Source organism: Sorex fumeus, unplaced genomic scaffold, assembly GCF_029834395.1.
Source record: "Sorex fumeus unplaced genomic scaffold, SorFum_2.1 ptg000081l, whole genome shotgun sequence".
NCBI classification, from domain to species: domain Eukaryota; kingdom Metazoa; phylum Chordata; class Mammalia; order Eulipotyphla; family Soricidae; genus Sorex; species Sorex fumeus.
In genome coordinates, this window is record NW_026606138.1 from 17,321,708 (window position 1) to 17,344,152 (window position 22,445).

A 22,445-nucleotide genomic window follows, 5' to 3' on the forward strand; every position below is an offset into this window, starting at 1 on the left:
AATTGCGATGTAAGAAAAATCTAAATAAGTCGTTAAGGATCACAGTGCCTCACCAGTTTCAAGTAGTGCCTTCTCCTTCTCTGATTTCACCAGTACCTTTTTTCATAACATCTTTTTACATTAAGTTAAAATTTTAAGATAAAGTCTAGTAATACTTAACGAAACAAATGAGATAATCATATGTACTCACTATCTAAATTTCATTTTCATAGAATTTTTCATTTGTTCTTAGGAATCAGAACATGCTGCCCATTTTCACAGTATCTGACCAACTTATGGAAGGCAATTTAGCTGTGGTATAGAAATATTACAGGGACACAGTTATGAGATTCAAAGGCAGAGGTCAGAGAGACAACAGCTAAAGTAGTGGTGATGTAGGAGAAAATTGATTGGGAGAGGCACACACATGGCCAACACAAGATGCCAACAGTGACTGGAATTGGTGAGAGATAGAAGTGAGGAGATAGAAGTGAGGAGAGATTGCTTTTATTCACAGTGTCACTAATTTCCTCATACATTTAGCATTATTTTGTAGTTTTCAAATCTAAAATGCCTAATGAAAGTTTATTGTATTATTTTCATTAGTTTTACATTATGCAACTTGAGCGATAGCACAGCGGTAGGGTGTTTGCCTTGCACGCAGCCAACATGGCCGATCCGAGTTCGATTCCTCCGCCCCTCTCAGAGAGCCCAGCAAGCTACCGAGAGTATCTCGCCGGCACGGCAGAGCCTGGCAAGCTCCCCATGACGTATTTGATATGCCAGACACAGTAACAACAAAGTCTCCAGTGGAGACGTTACTGGGCCCGCTCGAGCAAATTGATGAACAACGGGAGGACCTTTTACCTTTACCTTTAATCCTGACAATGGGCTGGAGCGATAGCACAGCGGGTAGGGCATTTGCCTTGCACACAATCAACATGGCAGACCCGAGTTCAATTCCTCTGCCCCTCTTGGAGAGCCCGGCAAGCTACCGAGAGTATCTCGCCCGCACAGCAAAGCCTGACAAGGTACTCATGACATATTCGATATGCCAAACACCGTAACAAGTCTCACAATGTTACTGGGCCCGGTCGAGCAAATCAATGAACACCGTGAGGACAGTGACAGTGTATCCTGACAGTAGTTCTTCAAAGTAAATAATTTTAGTCGATTAAAATGTATAACAATTCAAGTTCCAGATATTTTCTAGAAATCCACATGATTTGCAGAGTTAGAACTTGAATATAAGTCTTATAATTTGTTCAGACATATTTCAAAAGCATTTAAGTTATAGCACTTTTAATCACAAAGTAGATTTTTTTGTCTAAAGTGAAATATTTTTAAATGGACTCTTTTGTTCTTTTATAGGGAACTTAAAAAAGATTTACTTTTCATGAAGTATGGTCAACTAGATTTGTAATGTCACTGTCACTGTCACTGTCCTCCCATTGTTCATTGATTTGCTCAAGGGGGCCCAGTAACGTCTCCATTTTGAGACTAGTTGTTACTGTGTTTGGCATATCGAATACATCACGGGTAGCTTGCCAGGCTCTGCCATGCAGGCAAGATACTCTCGGTAGCTTGCCGGGCTCTCCAAGAGGGACGGAGGAATCGAACTCAGGTTGGCCTTGTTGGCCACTTGCAAGGCAAATGCCCTACCTGCTGTGCTATCGCTGTATGGTTGCATTAAGCCAAACTGCACTTAAGATTAATTATCTTAATAATGATCAAGAAAATGAGTATCATATAAAGTGTACCAGCAAGAAAGTTTCATCAATTTTACCTGTGTTACAGAAATAGAGAATACTAATTTAGGTATTGCTATTCACATAGTTATACTGGGCAGATAGTTGTGATAGTTGTGGCATACTTTGTTATTTATTAGATGGTTAGTAAAATTAGGTGAATGCTACAATACAAAGTAAATGGAATTTATCTAAATTATTCGCCTAATTATTTTTAAAAGTTTTTTTATTTTCAGCTAAAGCACTTTAAAAAATAACAAAGTTTGTAACATTTAACTTTCATTTCTCTATATTTGTTTTGTTTAATTTTACTTTTTAAGATCAATAAAATAAAACATCGTAAACTTTATGTCCTTTCTCTGTGGATGCAGCATGCTAGCTGGATGGTTTATGATGCTAAAATCTCAGGGCTGGGACAAATAGAGACGCTACTGGCGTCCACTCGAGTAAATCAATGATTAATGGGATGACAGTGCTACAGTGCAAGATTGATAAAAATATTAATTTAAATAGGAATAAACAATATCTGGTAACAATATGAAGTTAGAAATCTGTGGCAGGGTTCAAAGACAGCACACTCAGAGAATGGGCACTGGTGGAGGGATGGGTACTCGATCATTGTATAACTGAAACCCAAGCACAAAAAATTGTAAGTCTACAACTGTACGTCATGGTGTTTCACGAATAAAAATTAAAAAATAAAAACAAAGACATCACACTCAGTGGCCAATTGTGAATGTTCGGTTAATACTTGGCTCCTCACAAAGGTCAGACCAGAGGTGGGAGTGGTCTTTCCCGTGGCAACTAGGACCATGGGTGCCATCACAACACATACAAGACCTGACTCTACAGGAACTTTTTTGCTGCTAGTGACAACAACTGGTGGCAGGTTTTGAGTACATAGGATTGGGGACTAATGATAAACACTAGCAATAATGCTTGGCTCCTCCCGCAGCTCTGGGCATGTTTTATGAGCAACCGCCAGTTAATCTTCCACTGTGTACCAGATAAGATCAACATTTTGGCCTCTTATACTTAACTCTCAACAGGTCAGTCTGGCTACCTCAACCACTTTAGGTCAATAGTTCATTAGCCTCACCCCAGACTACCACAGACACCATAGGAAACAACGCAAAACTCCACCATGAGGAGTGGATGAAGATAAGAGCACTGGAACCTAAATAAGGAATACCCAATACATAATCTCTCTGATGGGCTGGAGCGATAGCTCAGTGGGTAGGGCATTTGCCTTGCACACAGCCAACATGGCCGACTCGAGTTCGATTCCTCCGTCCCTCTCAGAGAACCTGGCAAGCTACCGAGAATATCTCGCCTGCACGGCAAAGCCTGGCAAGCTACCCATGACATATTCGACATGCCAAACACAGTAACAATTGTCACAATGGAGACATTACTAGGCCCGCTCGAGCAAATCGATGAACAATGGGAGGACAGTGACATAATAACCAAGGGATGTGTACATCACGAAGAAATTACACTCCTAAATATATGTGTACCCAATGAGGGACCAGCAAAATACTTAAAAGAATGCTAATAGACTTCAAGGAGGGCATTAATAGCAACACAATGGTAGTTGAAGGCTTTGACACCTCTTTGTCACCTCTTGATAGATCAATGAGATTCAACAAGGAAATATTGGCTTTGAAAGAAGAAATGGCCACTAGAATTGAGAGGGAACAGCACTAGGACATCAGGGAAGGCCCTCAGAACCGGGAGAAACCCTTTGCCTCTATCAGGTACCTCCCCAGACCAGATCCGTTTTGCTCTGCAGCTGCACATTTCTTCACACTCTGTGACTCATTCTGCACATACAAAGACTTCCTAACTTAGGCTCTTAACCAAACAGTTTTTTTTGTTTCTTTGTTTGTTTTAGGCAACAACCCTAAACAGCAAAAGTCTTGATGGTAAAGCAACGCAGACACCACCCGGGCTTAGTGAGTGAAGAAGCTAGTCTAGGTGACCCAACGAGTAATAATGAGCTATATAACTTCACTGGCAGAGTTTCCTGCCCCCGCTCCTGCCTGTCCTCACCAGGGCCCCTTGAAGCGGGGTGGGTTGAGTTTCCCTCCCCACCCTGAGCAGATCCCTGACAGCCGAAGACCTCCAGAACCAGCCACAACCATGCTGAGACCACTCTCCACACACATGAGGGTACTGGCAAAGGCATGCGGGTCCCGGGGCTGAGATCTCCAAGTCTGCTCGGATTGGGGCTGAGTATCCTCCACCCAAATCCTCCATCTTCCAGTAGGCAGTGGTCACACCCACCAACTCCCCCCCACCTCCCGCGCGCCTGTGTAATCCCATCAATGGCAAAGGCCCAGAGACTATAAAACCCAGCTCCCAGAAAATCTTATCATCTCATTCTTGCTTTGGACAACCTGGCAGGCTACCAAATGTAACCTGCCCACACGGCAGAGTCTGGCAAACTCCCCGTGACGTTACCCAATATGCCAAATACCACTAACAATGATGGCTCTCATTCTCCTGACCCTGCAAGAGCCTTGAATAAGGCACTTTTAAAAATCCCAGGGCTAGAACGAAGGAGACGTTACTGGTGCCTGCTTGAGGCAATCGATGAACAACAGGATGATTGTGATTGTGGTAACTTCTCTGATAAGGAATTTAGAATGGAATTGTAAAGGATGCATAAGGAGCTTAAAGGAACAGTGGAACACATTGGCTATAAAATACAGGAGGATATGAGAGCAGAAATGGGCATAATGCAAACAAAAGTACAAGCAGAAATGACAGATCTGAAAAACCCAGTAGGTGAAATGAAAACTCACTTGAAGGCCTCAGCAGCAGAATAACAGCTGCTGAGGACAAAGTCACTCCATACAAGCCCACAGCAAGCATTATTCTCAATGGGGAACAACTACAAGCCTTCCCTCGAAGATAAGGGACAAGACAAGGATGTTCACTCTCCTCACTTCTATTCAATATAGTACTGGAAGTACTTGCCATAACAGTAGGGAATAAAAGGTTATTATGGGCATCCAGATAGGAAAGGAAGAAGTCAAACTCTCACTATTTGAAGATGACATGATACTACACTTAGAGGACCCTACGGTCTCTACCAAAAGTTCCTAAAAACAATAGATTTGTATAGTATAGCAGCAACTTGCAAAATCAATACCCAAAAGTTCATGGCTTTCCTATATGCAAATAATGAAAGATAAGAAAGTGATGTGGAAAAAGCAATCCAGTTCACAATCATGCCACAGGAAAATCAAGTACCTCGGAATCCCCTTAACTAAGGAGGTAAAGGACCTGAATAAAGAAAGCTACAAAACGCTGCTTCAAGAAATAAAAGAGGATACTAGGAAATGGAAACACATCCCCTGCTCATGGATTGGGAGAATGAACATTGTCAAAATGGCCATACTCCCCAAAGCATTATACAGATTCAATGTGGTCCCTGTAAGGATACCTATAACTTTCTTCAAAGAAATAGATCAAACACTCCTGGAATTCATATGGAACAATAACCTCCCAAGGAAAGCTAATGCAGTCATTGGGGTAAAGAAAATGGGAGGCATCACCTTCCCTAAGTTCATGCTGTACTACAAAGCAATAACAATTGAAACAGCATGGTATTGGAATAACTACAGACTCACAAACCAATGGAATAGGGTTTACTATCCTGACACACACACTCAAGTATATGATTATTTAATAAATATTTGATAATGGAGCAAGTTGATAATGGAGCAAGAAATGGAGCAAGGAGAGCCTCTTTGACAAGGGGTTCTGGTAAAACTGGATGCTACATGCAAAAATAATGGACTCAGACCTTTAACACCAAGTACAAAAGTCAGATCAAGATAAATCAAATACCTCAACCTCAGAATCCATAAAGTACATGGAAGAAAAGGTGTGCAAAACCCTCCATGATATTGAAGCTAACGGATCTTCAAAGATGAAATGCCACTGGCCAAGCAAGTGGAAGCAAAGATAAACAAATGGGACAACTTTAAACTAAGAAGCCTCTGCACCTCAAAAGAAACAGTGACCAATATATGAAGACAGCCTATGGAATGGGAAAGATTATTCACCCAATGCCCTTCCAACAAAGGTTTATTATTAAACATATATAAAGCAGTAGCACAACTTTACAAGAAAAACAAACCACCCAACCACACTTTAAAAATAGGGAGAAGAATAATTCCCAAAAGGAGAGAAAGAGTGAGACAGAGAGAGAGACGGAGAGAGAGAGAGGCAAAGAGAAGAAAGTGCCTGTTAAGGAATCAGTTTTTGGCGGGGAGGTTGACTGGAAGGAAACTTAGGAAAAATAAAGTCGTGAAACAACAACAACGAAGATAGAAACTGCCAGCAGTGAGCCACATCTATTCAAGTGTAATCATCCAATTCTGATTGTTAGGCATTCGAATGAATCAATGCTCATGACTAAGTTCGTGTTGACAAGGACACCGACACCTCCAACGCCTCTTTTGTCGCATGTTCCAAGGAACAGTTCTTCTCCAGTGTCAAAAATGGATTGATTTATGTGATTGATGTGATTGATGTCTCCCAAAGAGGAATCGAAAGATCTATGCTTGGAGTATCATGTTTCACTCAAATGAGAGAAAGAATCTGGCGTTCCAACCTCCATCAATGGTCAAGAATCGGGCACTGTCCCGTTTGCCAAGGCGTCAAAAATCAGATGGGCTGGACACGTAATGATATTTGGAAACAACTGCTGGACTAGAGCTATTACCTACTGGATTCAATGGGACATCAAAAGACCGCGTGGCCGCCCACCTACAAGATGGTCAGGTTTGAGGCTCTTAATGTTCCTAGAATGAATAGACACCATTTGGCTACACTAGCATGCAACAGGGACAAATGGAGACATTACCGGCACCCGCTCGAGCAAATCAATGAGTAACGAAAAGTGATCAAGTGAAAGTCATGAAATTTTGTTATACATACTTAAACATGGAGAGTATCTTGATGAGTGAAATGAGCCATAGGGAGGAGGATTGACACAAACTAATTGCACTCATTTATGGAATATGAAAAAGCAGAGTATGAGAGTAATACCCAAGTGTAGGATAACATTGTGTTTATCTTTTCAGCCTTGCCACAAGGGAACTTAGTTTACCTTAAAGCAATGTCCTTTCTATATGGACATAGGAAGACAGTTAATATTATGTTCTTGTAACTTGGGAGTTGATTGACTCCGAATAATATTTATTCCTGGGCATTTGCTCTCTTGACTCAGTCATCCATGGTTCCTAGCACCCCAAAAACAGGGTTCCAATGAGGGACTGAATGGGCCCAGGGCAAGCTGTGAGCTACCCTGGCATCTAAATGGGCCAGGCCAAAGTGTCATAATACTCAACTATAAGTTGAGAGTATGATCATGGACAAATGCTGTCATGATCCAGAAGTAATGATGAGATTAGGACCCTGCTGGAGTTAGGAAGACTAAACTGGCCTGAAGACTGTGGTCTGGAATATATAGTGAGATGTTCTCAGGAAGAACAAAACTTTAAGTTGGTATATCTCTTACTGTGCTCAGACAGAATGACATTGTTAGAAATATTAGAAGTTGATCTACTACAACTATTTAAGTGGATTACTAGCTAAGGAAAGAAGAAAGCGATATATCCTGGACAAACCCTGGATGGAATTCTGCCCTTAAATGGATCTCCTAGTAATCTGGAGTAATCTCCTTAGATGAGATTTTGTCCTTGAGTTAATCTCCTGGAAGAGTGGTCATACAATATTCTAACACCTATCTTACGCCTCTTTGTTGATCTTTTATCACTACCCTGTGTGATTGCTATATAAACAGAGACAGTAAGATCGGAGGGGGACAGAGTCAGAATCAGAAGTGAGAGAGAAGCAGAAGGACTCCAGAGAGAGAAGCGAGAAGGGCTCCAGAGAGAGAGATCAGAAGAGACCAGAGGAGAGACTACAGAGACAGAGGCAGAAATAGAGAGACAGAAGAGAGCACAGCAGCACACACAGAAGCAGAGTACAAAGGAGGAGCCATCCCGATCCGTCCATACACAGCAACTCAAAAGCACCAAACGCGGGTGGCAAGAGAGCCGTCTGGAGCCTGCCAACACACACACACACACACACACACAAACACAGCCATCGCCACATCCCCTCCACGTGAGAATAATATATATTTTTACACCCAATGACAGTAGAAATCAGGGCCAGAACGACTGGTCTATGGTTGGAAGCTAGTCACAAGTTGGGGTGGGGAGAGTACAGTTAGGACAGAGAAGAAACCACAGTAGTAATGGTAGTTGGAAGGGATCACTCTGGACAAGAACTAAGTGCTGAAAGGAGGTAAAGTGATATGCATCATAACCTTTCAGTACTGCATTGCAAACTATAATGCCCAAAAGGAAAGAGAGAGAGAAGAAAATTGTCTACTGTAGAAGCAGACTAGAGGGGTGTTGGCACGAGGGAAACAGAATAGTGATGGTGGGAAATGTACACTGGTGAAAGGATAGGTGTTAGAATATTGTATGACTAAAACCCAGTCATGAAAAACTTTGTAACTGTGTATTTCATGGCAATTCAATAATAAAAAATTCTTTAACTTTAAAAAATTAATATGAGCATTTTGGTGGTACAAGGCTTTAGGGCTTTAGCAATAATTCAATGAGCTAAGAGCAAGTTTTGCATGTGGAAGCTGGGATTAAATCACTGGAGCACGTTCCAAACACAAGTGAGTGAAAAATTTATTGCTTTCAAATAATATATTAATTTGTTATAAAACAATGTATGTATCAACCTAAGTTAGAGTATTTTAAGATACTTATACTGATTTTTTCCTAGGTTCAGTTTATGATAACTGACAGTGAGCTGACAGATGAGTTTTCCATGAATACTGTTGGTAGTCATGATACAGTTGATAAAGGTCCTGTTGAAAGGAAGTTTTACCTTATCAGAAGCTTGGGCCTAGAAGTTTCTACTCATTGTTCAACCCCACGAGGTGAGATGAATCTCTATGCTGACAACACTGACCCTACTTAAAAAGGGAAACAAATAACCTCCCAGGTTATTTCGTTATCTGTAAATTATTACTCAGGACCATGTGTTTGGATAAGTCATAAATGCCATATGATTTCAATATAAAAATTAGTTCAACTCCAGGTACAATTACTGAATTTTTATCACTTCCTAGTGGCTTCATTCGCAGGGTGCCTGTTGATGGGGACCATGCTCCTGGATAAGCTATAAATGAAGGACTTCAGTACAGAGATAGGTAATATCCACCTATATTTACTGGATGAGTCAGGTGTCTGTGTGGCTTCATTAGTTGGTATCCCATTGCTCAAAAATTTGTGCTTAGAGAAGCCATTGTATAGAAGAGTCTGTAAAAATATTGGTGTAATCCAGGGACAAGTACTGGATCTGTATAAATACCAGCTGCTGGCTTCTTTAGCAGGTTGCCCATTGGCCAGAACCTTGTCCTTTGACAAACCATAGGTGAGGGGGATTTCAGAACAAGGATAGGTGGAATCCAGGTATAGGTATGGTATTTGTACAAATGCTAGATGGCTTTACTCACTGGTGTTCAGCTGCTCAGGACACTGTACTTAGACCAGCCTAATATGATGGAATATTTTATTACAAAGACAGGAATCCTGAAATAATGACTGACTTTCAAGAGGACAATGTGCCTTCATTAGCAGATAACCCCTTACTCAGGCCCCAGTCCTTGGACAAGCACGAAAGATTTTAGTATAAAGAGAGATAGAATCCATGTAGGAGTACTGGCTTTGTAAAAGTACCAAGTAACTTTATAAACTGGTATCCCCATTGGTCAGGACAGCCATAAACATTGGAATTTTTTACTACGTAGAGAGATGAGATCCAGGTAGAAGCACTGAATTTTCATATCTATGATGTGTTTCGTTAGCAGGAAGCCTGTTTCTCAGGGTGAAGAGACCTTGAGGAGTGAGAGGGAACTGAGCTGAGACACAACAGTGAATCCACCCCATCAGGCAGGCTTTTTGGACTCCAAGGAGATGTTCTCCTTTAACAGTTACCCCCAACCTGGAACCGGCCACACATTTCTTCACCACTCTTACTCATCCTATACATGCGAAGACATCCTAACTTCGACTCGTAACCACACAAAAACACACAGGTAACATCCCTAAGGTCACAATAGGGAAGCAACTCAGAAACCCATCAGGCTTAGTGAGTGAAGAAGACAGGCCAGGTGACCCAACCAGTAATAATGAGCTATATAACCTCTCTGATAAGGAATTTAGAATGGAACTTAACAGTTCCTTAACAGGATGCATAGGGATCTCTAAGAAACAATGGGATGTACTGCCAATACAACAGGATATGAGAACAGAAATGAAGAAAGTACAAGCAGAAATGACAGATCTGAAAAACCTGTAGGTGAAATAAAAAAAACTCACTGGGAGGCCTCAGCAGCAGAGTAACAGCTGCTGAGGACAGAATCAGTGAACTTCAAGATGAGGTGCAAAGAATCTCCAAACTACAGCAGAAAATGAAAAGGAGCTTCAAAATCAACCAACAGATGACAAGAGAAAATTGAGATGATGCCAAGAGAAAAACATAAGAATCATTGGAGTACCAGAGGGGAAGGAAGAAAATCCTGGTGAAGAAACAACCATCAAAACCATCATTGCTGAGTAGTTCCCAGAGCTGAAGAGTGCAAGTATACCCAGTCTAGGAGGCCTTAAGGGTACCAGCTAAAAGAAATCCAAGTAAAAATATCCCAAGACATATATTAATCAGAATGATGAAAACCAGAGTGATAGAATACTGAAAGTAGCAAGATAAAAGAAGGAATTAGCTTTATAAGAAGCATCCTTAAGATTCACAGCAGATTTATCAGATGAAATTTTTTGAGTCCAAAGAAAGTGGTAGGACAAACTCAATGAAATGAGTAGAAAAAAAATCAATGAAATGAATATATTTCCCAGCCAGACTCTCATATATAACTTCACAGATAAACAACAACTCAGGAACTTCATAGATTCAAACCATTGTTACAGCCTACTTTTCAGAACTGTGTTCTCATACAAGTCATGAATGATGATATGTTTCAGCTTAGGAGAGGTGGAACCAGGCTCTGGATTCCTATATCTACCATGAGGGTTCAATAGATATTCTCCAGTTGCTCAGGAACATGTTCCTGAACAATTCATAAATTGTGGAAGATTTCAGTAGAGAGAGGTAGAATCGATATACAAATCATTAATTGTGGAATTTCTAGTCCTCAAGACCATATGCTTACTTAAGCCTTATATGATGGAAGATTTCAGTACAAAGGTAGAATCCAGTTACAACTACTTGATTTTTAGGATTGTATATGCCTTCATTAGTTGGTGATACATAGTTCAAGATTGTGTGCTTGGATAAACCATATATGATGGAAAATTAGTACAAAGTTAAGTCAAAGGTAGATAAAAGTACTTGTATAACTAGATTTTATATATCACAAATAATCAGTTGAAATCTAGAATTTTAGATTTGGCTTCTTAACACTTAGTGTATTATCACATGCACAGTTGCCATAAAATGACTAATAGGTATTTCTATTATTGCATTGCTTTATCAAGAAGATGGATGTTTGAGGGGAAAACATTGCTTCCTAGCACTGCTGAAGGAATATAAAGCTCTGCAATTTGTAGAAAGTATAATTTAGAAATATGAATTGATGAAGCTGAGCAACATCATGTGCCTTGTGTGCTTACCTCACATTTGTTCTATATTTCCCAGTAGAATTTCTTGCAACAAAGAATTCAGCCATTACAAAAAAATGTCTATGAAGAAACAGAAAGATAACTCTGACAGAATGGCAGATACTATGCACTAAAGGCTGCAAACTACTATCAAATGTTTCTAAGAAAAAACTTCACAAAAAATTAATGAAAATTTGTTTATGCCTTTTAAAATATTAAACATAATTTTTGTTGCATTTTGTTTTTAACTCATTTTAAGCACATAATTAAGTGGTCTTTATTGTTTTCTAGTTGTTGGAGAGTACTTTTAAATAAATCAATAACAAAAGTGGCAAGAATTAGGGTTATTTGGAGGTGGTACCTGGAATGGGGAATTTGTGGTGGCAAGATTGAAAAATCATGTGCTCCAACTCCTTAAGCCATTTACTAGGCCAAAATACTTTCTTTTAAAAAATGTTTGATTGAATCACTTTGAGAGAGACCCTTTTATAGAAGTGGGGCGGGGGGGAAGGGTGGGGTGGGGATGGGGTCGGGGGGGAGGGCTACTAGGATCACTGGTGATAGAGAATGGGCACTGGTGGAGGGATGGGTACTCAATCATTGTTTAACTGAAATCCAAGAATGAAAGCTTGTAAGTCTGTAACAGTACCTCATGGTGTTTCACTAATAAAATAAAATAAAATAAAAACTGTTCATTATTAGATTTCAGTCATATTACAATACTCCAATAAATATTCCAATACCCATCCCCCACCAGTGTACATTTCCCAGCACCAGTGTCCCCAGTTTCTCTTCCATCACCCCCACTCCCCACTTCACAGTCTGCCTGTATAACAGGTTCCTTTCTTCTCTCTCTCTCTCTCTCTCTCTCTCTCTCTCTCTCTCTCTCTCTCTCTCTCTATTCCCCCCCCCCCCGCATTTTGGGCACTGTACTTTGCAATACAAAATACAAATACCAACAGGTTATGAGGAATATCCTGTTACCTACTTAGAACCTCAGTTATTGTCCAATGTAAGCATTTCCGCTATTATTATCATACTGCTCCCTCTGACCTACTGTCCGCCACACACACACTTGCCCCCCACGTAATTTTAACCATTGACCAGTCCTTCTGGCCCTTGTTTTTCCTGGTCGTGGATATTAGTCTTCTCATATACATATACATATGTATAATTTGTGATATATATGTGTGTGTGTCTGTGTGTGTCTGTATATGTGTGTGTGTGTGTGTGTGTGTGTGTGTGTGTGTGCTGGAGCGATAGCACAGCAGGTAGGGCCTTTGCCTTGCACGCAGCCAACATGGTTGACCCGAGTTCAATTCCTCCGCCCCTCTTGAAGAGCCTCGCAAGCTACCGAGATTATCTCGCCCACATGGCAAAGCCTGGCAAGTTACCCGTGACGTATTCAATATGCCAAACACAATAACAAGTCTCACAATGTTACTGGGCCCACTCGAGCAAATCCAACAATGGAGTGACAGTGATATATATGCAGTAATTCTTTATCTCTCTGACTCATTTCATTCAGCATGATACTCTCTGTCCATCCATTTATAATTTTTTTACTCCATTTTTCCTACAGCTGCATAGTATTCCATTGTGTAGATATGCCATAGTTTCTTTATCCATTTATCTATTCTCAGGTACTCAGACTGTTTCCAGGTTATGGCTATTTTGAATAGTGCTTCAATGAATACAGAAGTGAGTGAGCGGGTAGGTCCCTGGGACCCCTACTGGCCCTGGGGGTTGCCTCACCTTTCAGCAGGTGTGGGTGGTTCCGCTGGAGGCTGCTGCATGCCAGGCCTGGATGCTCAGCCATGCCTGATGGCCGGCGCAGCCGTTCCAGCTCCTGGTTCATTGAGGACACAAGCCAACACCTCCTCCAGGCTGTCTTCCGGGGCTGGGGAGTCCCCGGTGGTGGTGCTGGAGCAGCGCCTGCAGCTCGGCCTGGGGCCCCTGGGGTGTGGGCACCCAGTGTGGAGACACGGGGGTGGGGCAGGGGGTGAGAAAGAGAAGATAAAGGGGGACAGGATTAGTCAAGAAACAGCTCCTGAGTGTGACACGGGGTGAGGGGACCCAAAACCAAGCCTAGAGGCCCCCCAACACCTGCACCCCAGCTCAGACCCTCCTGTCCCACCCTAGGTTCTGGGGGTCCCAGTGAGGCACAGTCCAGCACAGAGCTGAGCAGCTCACCTGGGGGCTCAGGAGCCCTGGTGGGCCCATGTCTCTGCAGGGACCAAGTGCTCACTGTGGAGAGAAATTATTTGGGGCAGTGGATGCAGTGTGAGACCTCATTCCTGCCGACACACATAAATTCACATGCACACACACACTCATGTGCACACACCACAACACACACAGACACGTACACACAGACATACACAGACCCATGTGCACACACCCACACACTGACCTATGTTCCCACACCCACACAGATGTCCACAGACATGTGTACATACAGATGCATGCACACTCCTGAAGACACACATACAGGTGCATACACATGTGACACAAACACGTGTGGCAGACAGAGACATGCATATACGTGCAAACAGATACACAGACTCATGCATACTCCTGCACAGATATGCACATGCACTCTCACACACACATACACACACATACACACACTACACACATACACACACACAGATATCAGGATTGTGTCTGATGCATGTTTCTCGTTCCCATTTTGTTTTGTTTTGGGGCCACCCTCAGCTGCTCAGGTTTCCTCCCAGATCCGTATTCACAGAGCACCCCTGGCGGGCTCAGAGGGCCCTATGGGGTGCAGGGGATGGAACCCGGACAGCTGTCCACTGTGCCCTGACTCAGTCCCCCCATTCTGACACGCGGGAATCTCAGCACTTCTGCCCAGGCCCCCTGCAGCCCCGGACCAGAGAGACAGTGATGGGCTGGACTGGGGAGTGCAGCCAGTACTCACCAGGGACCCCTTGGTGCCCTTCTCTCCCAGAGGGCCCTGCAGGGTGAGGCAAGAGGACCTGAGCCCACCTGACGCACCCACCACATGGACCCCCATACCCCAAAATCCCTCCTACTCACCGATACACTGGGGGTCAGAGGGACCAGAGAACCCTTGGGGCCATGAGTGCCCTGGGAGAAGACACGAGGGTCATTCTTGAGGGAATTCGCCCCCGGACCCACACACAGCCCCTCCAAGTAACGGCCCAACTCTCCTCCCATACTCCCCCCAGCAGCCCCTCTACTGCAAACACACCATCACTCCTCCCTCCCTACTGTGGGGAGCTTATGGGCTCTCCCTGGGGGCCAGGCAGTCCTCAGTTCCCCTTTCCGCTGGCCTCCCCGGGGTGGGGGTGGGGCTGATGATATTGATGAGTCCAATGTGGCCCTGGAGGGGAGGGGGCATGAGGGGGGGCGGAGGCTTCTCCCAAGAGGCACCAGAGAGGGTGGGAACTCACCATCTCCCACTTGAGGCCAGCCTCTCCCTTCATCCCGGAAGGCCAAGGGCTACCCTGGACAAAGAACAGGCTGGGTGAGACCCTGAGTGATGTCTTGGGCCCCCAGAGGGCTAGAGGTGACAGCGCCTGGGTCTCAGATTCACATAGGTTGCCAGGGAGAGGCAGGAGGGGACTGGAGGGAGGGGGACAGGAAGGGGGTCGTGAATGCTTAGTAGCCAGGAGCAGTGTGGACATCAATGTTGGTGAGGGCACAGGGGAGTGCGGCAGAGGGGTTGGGGGCTTGGGGTGGGACCCTCTTACTAGGGGACCCAGCGGGCCGTCTGTCCCGGGGCTCCCAGCAGGCCAGCCTCACCCTAGGGCGAACAACTGGGGTCTACATATGCCAGACATAGTGGACACGCCCCCAGCCCTGCCAAGGCCCATGGGGACCTCATCCCATTATCGTCCCACTCACCACGTGGCCGGGGATCCCGCGCAGACCATCGGGCCCCTCACGCCCTGGCGGGTCCTGAGCCCCCATAGGGCCTGTTCTCCTGGGGCGGCCCATCTGGACCGGGCAACTTCTGCGAGGGACAAGAAAGGACAGAGTCAGGGTCACGCCCCCAGGCAGCACCCCGCGGGGGAGTAAAGTCAGGGACCCCGGCTCCAGGCCACATGAACCTGAGGCTCCCACTCATGAACCTGAGGTTCACCTTGGCGCCCTTCTCCTCTTCTCCTGGGGGACCCTGGGGAAGAGACAAGAGCAGGGGCTGGTGTGAGGGGTGGGGGGAGGGGCGGAGGGGTGAGGGTCCTGAGGTGCACATGAAGACTTGCAAGTGCATAGGACTAGGCTGCGGCTGGATACTCGTCACTCATCCTCTCGCCGGGGCCGCCGTGGGCCGGTTCCCAGTAGTGGCAGGTGGACCCTGTGGGTGTGAGCCCAGGACTTGCCTTTCTGGAGAATGCTGGACCCCTGGCTCCCCACGCCTCACTCCTGCGGGGGCATCCACCCCATCGGCCATTTCCCCCTCACCCGGCACCGTGCCCCCTCCCACATCTACCCCCAATCACCAGCGGGGTCTCCCCTGTCTCCTGGGGTGTCGTCTTTACACTGTGTGTGTGGGGGGGGCAGTCAGGAGATCTGCCCCCCCACACGTGGGAACGTGTGCCCCCACCCCCTGGGGGACACGTGGGAACTTGGGGGCAGGGTGACGCTTGAAGGGATGTGAAGGTGATTCCCCCGCCCCCACTCCAGGGGCCCACCCAGGTCTCAGGTGGGTGGTGTGGAGACAGGACAGAATTCGGGGTAATGCTGATTGTGGATAAGGGGCCACACTCACCGGCACACCGGGGTCTCTTGGGGCTCGGAGATCTCCAGGGAGCCCCCTGAGGCCCTAAAACATAAATGGGTCATGATCACCTGAGCACAGGGGAGCCCTCACTCATGAGTGTTCCCAGAGTGCAGAGGTTCCACCAAGAACAAGGGCTGGATCCTCTTTTTGTCCTCCCTGTTGGGGGCTCCCAGGGAGAAGTGAGTCCCAGGAAAGGGGGCACAAATCAGTGGGGAGATGCAAATGGAGGGCCCATTCTGGCTCCTGCAGTCCTGCCCAGCTGAGACCCCACGGTGCTGCTGGGAGGGTCCCCGGTTTCAACTCCCTCATAATCTGGGATTCAACCTCAGTTCAAGGATGGTGTAGCAAGGAGGACATTTGCCTTGCATGTGGCAACCCGGGTTTGATCCCTGGCATCCCACATGGTTTCCCAGCACCGCTAGGAGTCATCCCTGAGTGCAGAGCCAGAAATAAGCCCTGAGCACAATCACACCCAATGTGGTCCCAGGACAGAACAAACCTTGGAGAGAAAGAGGGAGAGATGTGTGTTCATGAGAAAATGCAAAGGGAACAGCTCAGAAGACCAAGCAAGCCCTTTGACCTATTTTTTTTTTTTGCCTTGGCATGTCTTCTCAACTTATAACTATGATTATTATTCAAATTACTATTTGGTTTTAGGGTTATTCCTGGATACAGGGGATTCCTCCTGACTTGGTGCTTAAGGGTTGCCCATGGAAGGACTCAGGGCACCATGTGGTACCAGGGGCTGAGCCTGGGGCTCTGACATGCAAAATGTTCTGCAACATTTTGAGCATCTACTCAGACCCAAACTTTTTTCTTATTTTTATTTGGTTCAGAGTCACACGCAGCGGTGCTCAGAGCTTCCCTCTGGTTCTGTACTTGGGAATCACTCCTGACAAGGTTCAGGGATCCTCTGGGATGCTAGAGATGGTGCTCTACCCTCTCACCTATCTCTCCGGTCCTCAAGACAGAACTTTAGGGGCTGGAGCAATAGCACAGCAGGTAAGGCATTTGCCTTGCATGCAGCTAACCCGGATTTGATTCCCAGCATCCCATATGGTTCCCTGAGCACCACCAGGAGTGATTCCTGAGTGCAGAGCCAGGAGTAACCCCTATGCATTTCCAGGTGTGACCCAAAAAGCAAAAAAATTTTTTTTAATTAAAAGCACAGTGGTAGGGCGTTCGCCTTACAAGCGGCCAACATGGCCGACCCGAGTTCGATTCCTCCACCCCTCTCGGAGAGCCCGGCAAGCTACCGAGAGTATTCGATATGCCAAACACAGTAACAACAAAGTCTCCAATGGAGATGTTACTGGGCCCGCTCGAGCAAATCGACGATCAAAAAAGTGCAAGAGCGCTAAAGGGCTGGAAACCACCGGCCTCTTTGGCTTTTTTAACAAAAATTTTATTAGTGAAACACCATGAGGTACAGTTGTAGACTTACAAATTTTTGTGCTTGGATTTCAATTATACAATGATCAAATACCCATCTCTCCACAAGTACCCATTTTCCACCTCCAATGCTCCCAGTATCCCTCCCACCCCCTTAACCCCCCCCATCCCACCCCATCCCTGTGGCAGGGCATTCCCTTTTGTTTTCTCTCTCCTTTTGGGTGCTGTGGTTTGCAAAAGAGGCATTGAGTGGCAATCATGTTCGGTCTATAGTCTACTTTCAGCATGCATCTCTCATCCTGGGAGGATCCTCCCAACACCCTTTATTTGGTGCTCCCTTCTCTATCTGAGCTAACACGTGCAGCTAGCCTCCAAGCCATGGAGTAAACCTCCTGATACTTATCTCAGCTATTCTTGGGTGTTAGTCTCCTATTTTGTTATCTTATATTCCCCAGATGAATGCAATCTTTCTATGTCTGTCCCTCTCTTTCTGACTCATTTCACTTAGCATGATGCTTTCATGTAGTACCACTTGTATGTAAATTTCATGACTTCATCCTTTCTAACAGCTGCATAGTACTCCATTGTGTATATGTACCAAAGTTTCTTTAACCAGTCATCTGTTCTCAGGCACTCGGGTTTTTTCCAGATTTTGGCTATGGTGAATAGTGCAGCAATGAACATAGAAGTGCAGATGTCATTTTGACTGTACGTTTTTGCCTCTCTGGGATATATTCCCAGGAGTGGTATTGCTGGGTCAAATGGGAGCTCAATTTCTAATTTTTTGAGAATCATCCATACTGTTTTCCAAAAGGGCTGGACTAGTCGGCATTCCCACCAGCAGTGAAGGAGAGTCCCTTTCTCCCCTCATCCAGGCCAACACTGATTGCTTTGTTCTTTTGGATGTGGGCCAGTCTCTGTGGTGTGAGATGATATCTCATTGTTGTTTCGATCTGCATCTCCCTGATAATTAGTGATGTAGAGCATTTTCTCATGTGCCTTTTAGCCATTCGGATTTCTTCTTTGAGAAAGTTTCTGTTCATTTCATCATCCCATTTTTTGATGTGGTTAGATGTTTTCTTCCTGTAGAGTTCAACCAGTGATTTGTATATCCTTGATGTTAACCCCTTATCAGATGGGTTTTGGGAAAATATCCTTTCCCATTCTGTAGATTGTCTTTGTATTCTGGTCACTGTGTCTTTTTTTTCTTTATTTTTTTTATTATTATTAGTGAAACACCATAAGGTACAGTTTTAAATTTACAACTTTTTATGCTTGGGTTTCGATTACACAATGATCAAATACCCATCCCTCCACCAGTGCCCATTTTCCACCACCATGGATAATATCCCTCCAACCCCCATCCCTCCCATCGACTGTGTCTTTTGAGATGCAGAAGCTTCTTAATTTAAGATAGTCCCATTTGCTTATCTCTGTTTCCACTTGGTTGGTCAGTGGAGTGTCCTCTTTGAAGATACTGTTAACTTCATTATCCTGGAGGGTTTTGCCAACCTTGCTCTGATGGCATGCATATCATCCCAAAGTGTTCACAGCCTTTCATGGATGGAAACCTGTTATTTGAAGAATGAAAGATATGAACATAGGAGAGAACATCATCATGTAAGGCACATTGAGTGCAGACAAATGACCTGGAATTTGTCCCTGTCAGAAATCACCACTGCAAAGTATCTACTTCAGGCACCCCCTGGAGCGATAAAAAAGGGTATCTTACCAGCACTGAGAAACTGAGACACCCAGTCAAGAAAAAAGGGGGAAAAATAAAGGTCCATACACACAAATTTTGGGGGGAACTGGGGTGGGGGTTTCCAACAGAACCATGTGGTGCCAAGGCTAGGTCCGAGGCTTCTAGTGTTTTCCAAGACCAGTCTCTGTCCTGAAGCTCCAAGCCCAGGCTCTTTCCTCAGCAATATACAGTGTCTCTCTCTCTCCTCTCTCTCCTCACGTCTCTCTAAATATTTCTCGGAAAAGTACTATTGTGTCTCAGTGAGGGGCAAAAATAAAATCCCCAAAACACATGCATTCTGCCCCAGAGAAGCTCAACTCTGGCCTCAGGCTAGAATAATTTGAGAGTAAATGTATTCACCTGCTTTGCCTCAGGAAAAGCCCAGTGAGTTAACATACATCATGGAAATGTCAGCAAAGGTCAAGGCTAGTGGGAGGAAATGCCCCTCAGAAGCCAGCGGGGACCCCCGGGAGAGAGAAAGAAGCAGCAGGAGGGACCCCCGAGAGATAGAGAAGCCTGCAGGGACCCCCTGGGAGAGAGAGAAGCTGGAGGGACCCCCAGGACAAAGAGAGAAGCCAACGGGACATCCGGGAGAGAGAGAAACTGGCGGGACCCCTTGAGAAAGAGAAGCCAGTGGGACTCCAGGATAAAGAGAGAAGCCGGCGGGACCCCCAGGAGAGAGAGAAACTGGTAGGACCCCTAGAGAGAGAGAATCTGGCAGGACCCCCCGGGAGAGAAAGAGAATTTGGAGGGACCCCTGGAGAGAGAGAGAAGCCAGTGAGAGATAGAGAAGCAAAGGCAGCACCATGACAGGCTTGATAAAGAAGCTAGAAGAAACTTGGCCTAGGTTTTGCTTCCAGAATTCCTGAAATTGAGTCCAAAATCCTGGAATTGAGTCATGATTTCCCCAAAGTGAGATAGCCATGGTATGGTCAACCAATCAGATGCAGGTAGAAAAGTCCCCCTTATGTAACCTTTCTGTAACTCCAACTTAAAACCAATCAGCTAAATACAAGTAGTGGAAAGCCCCTCAGATTGCAGTAAAAAAGGTGGTCCCCGGAAAATCCCTGTTATATATTTTTATGGTATAAAAACCCCTCACTTTTGACTGGCTCCGAGAAAACTGCTGTGTCAGTGAACTGTATGTGCCCAGGGTGAGAGGCTCCATTCCCATCTCCTCTCACCCCATCTCAGGATGACAGGCTCCATACCCCATGTCTCCTTTCCCCATACCATTGTGAAAGGCTCCGTGCCAGTCCCCCTCACCCCTTCTCAGAGTGAGAGTCTCAATGCCTGTCCTCTTCACCCCTCCTAAGGGTGAGAGGCTCTGTACCCCTTACCCTTTCCCCATCTCAAGGTGACAGGCTCTGTACCCCTACCCTTCACCCCATCTCAGGGTGACAGGTTCCATGCCCACTCCCCCTCACCCCTTCTCAAAGTAACAGGCTCCGTACCCCATATCCCCTTTCCCCATCTTCCTGCCTGTCCCCCACCCCTTCTCACGATGACATACCCATTCCCCACACCCCGAAACCCAATCTCAAGGTGGCAGACTCCATTCACGTGCCCACTCACCCCATCTCACGTTGAAAAGCTCCATGTCCGTCTGTGCTCACCCCTTCTTAGGATGACAGGCCTATATACCACATGCCACCTTTCTCCATCTCACAGTGAAAGACCCCATGTCTCCTTATCCCATCTCAGGGTGACTGGCTCTGTGCCCATCTGCCCTCAACCCATTTCAGTGTTACAGGATCCATGCCGTCACACTTCACCCCATCTACGGGTGACAGGCTCCATGCCTGTCCCCCCTGACCCCATCTATGGGTTACTGGCTCCATGCCCCTCTCCTCCGCCCTTCTCAGGATGACAGACTCCATGCCCCGTACCCCCTTTTCCCATCTCATGGTTGATGGACTCTGTGACCGTCCCCTCTCATTCCATCTTAGGATGACAGGCTGTGTTCCCATTCCCCTCTCACCTCTTCTAGTGTGACCAGCTCCGTGCCCCTTCCCACTCACCCCATCTCAGGGTGACAAACTCCAGCAGCCGCTAGTGCTGCACATGGCACGTGTACCTCTATTCCTCTCCATGATGCACCACCACAGCTGCCCACTTCTGGAAGACTTGTCCCCAGAAGGCCTGGTCTACACCAGTTCTGTATTCTGGATCAGGCTCTCCCCATTGCTCTGCCAGATCAGGGTGACCTCCTTAGGGTAGAAGGCCAGGTCCTAGCACGTCAGGGTGGCCTCATGGTCAGAGAAGGGGCAATGGGTTATGGGTTATGGGTGTTTTGGGGAGGTTCTGAGGAGGAAGAGTGAGAAACCCCCACTGTTTCCCCCTACATCGCTGAAGCAGCGTTCATGTGACATCCTGAGAAGGGACAGGACATTTGGTTGAGGGGGAGGATGCACCAAACTCAGACGGCAGATGGCTGGGAAGTGGATAAAATCCTAGTCCTTGGGAAGTTCTAGAATGCGGCTTGGGCACGAGGCTCCTGGTCTCTGACGAGGCAAACACTGACCTGGTCCTCACCTAGGTGAAGGGTGAAGGACAGAAAAGCCTGACTGAGGTTTCCCAAGATGTTCTTAGACAGCCACAGTCCCGGAGTCACTGAGGGTCAAGGCAAGAAAGACCTGTCACTGCAGAGCCAGGGACTGAGGACCTTCCTTGACCAGACCAGGAGGGCCCTGGGGGAAAGTCTGTCTCTAGCGAGCAGCCTGCAGAGCAGGTGCAGCCTCCACCTGGAACCGGAAGAGTGGGGTCTTCTGCACCACGGGCAGAGCATACCAGGTGACCAGGGTCCCTGTTTGTGGGGTCTCATTCCTTTTGCTCAGGTACTGGTGAAGCCACTCCACGCATTCCACCTGCAGGTAGGTCCTGTATATCTCTGCCTCACAGGACTCCTTCCTGGTGTTCTGAGCTGCAATGTCCTTCGGGATCCAGGAATGCAGTTCCTTGTTCAGGGTCAGGTAGTCACTGCCATCACAGCTGTAGCTCCGATATCCCCGCAGGAAGCGCCCATCAGGGTCCACCTCGCAACCAAACATACTCTGGAGTGTGTGAGACCCTGAGCCACCCCAGACCCGCCACAT

General features: G+C 46.0%; 1 pseudogene; it reads right to left on the minus strand.

Moving 5' to 3' along the window:
* LOC130038899 (patr class I histocompatibility antigen, alpha chain E-like) overlaps window positions 1–22,445 on the minus strand; it is an 84,136-nt pseudogene extending 61,691 nt beyond the window's left edge.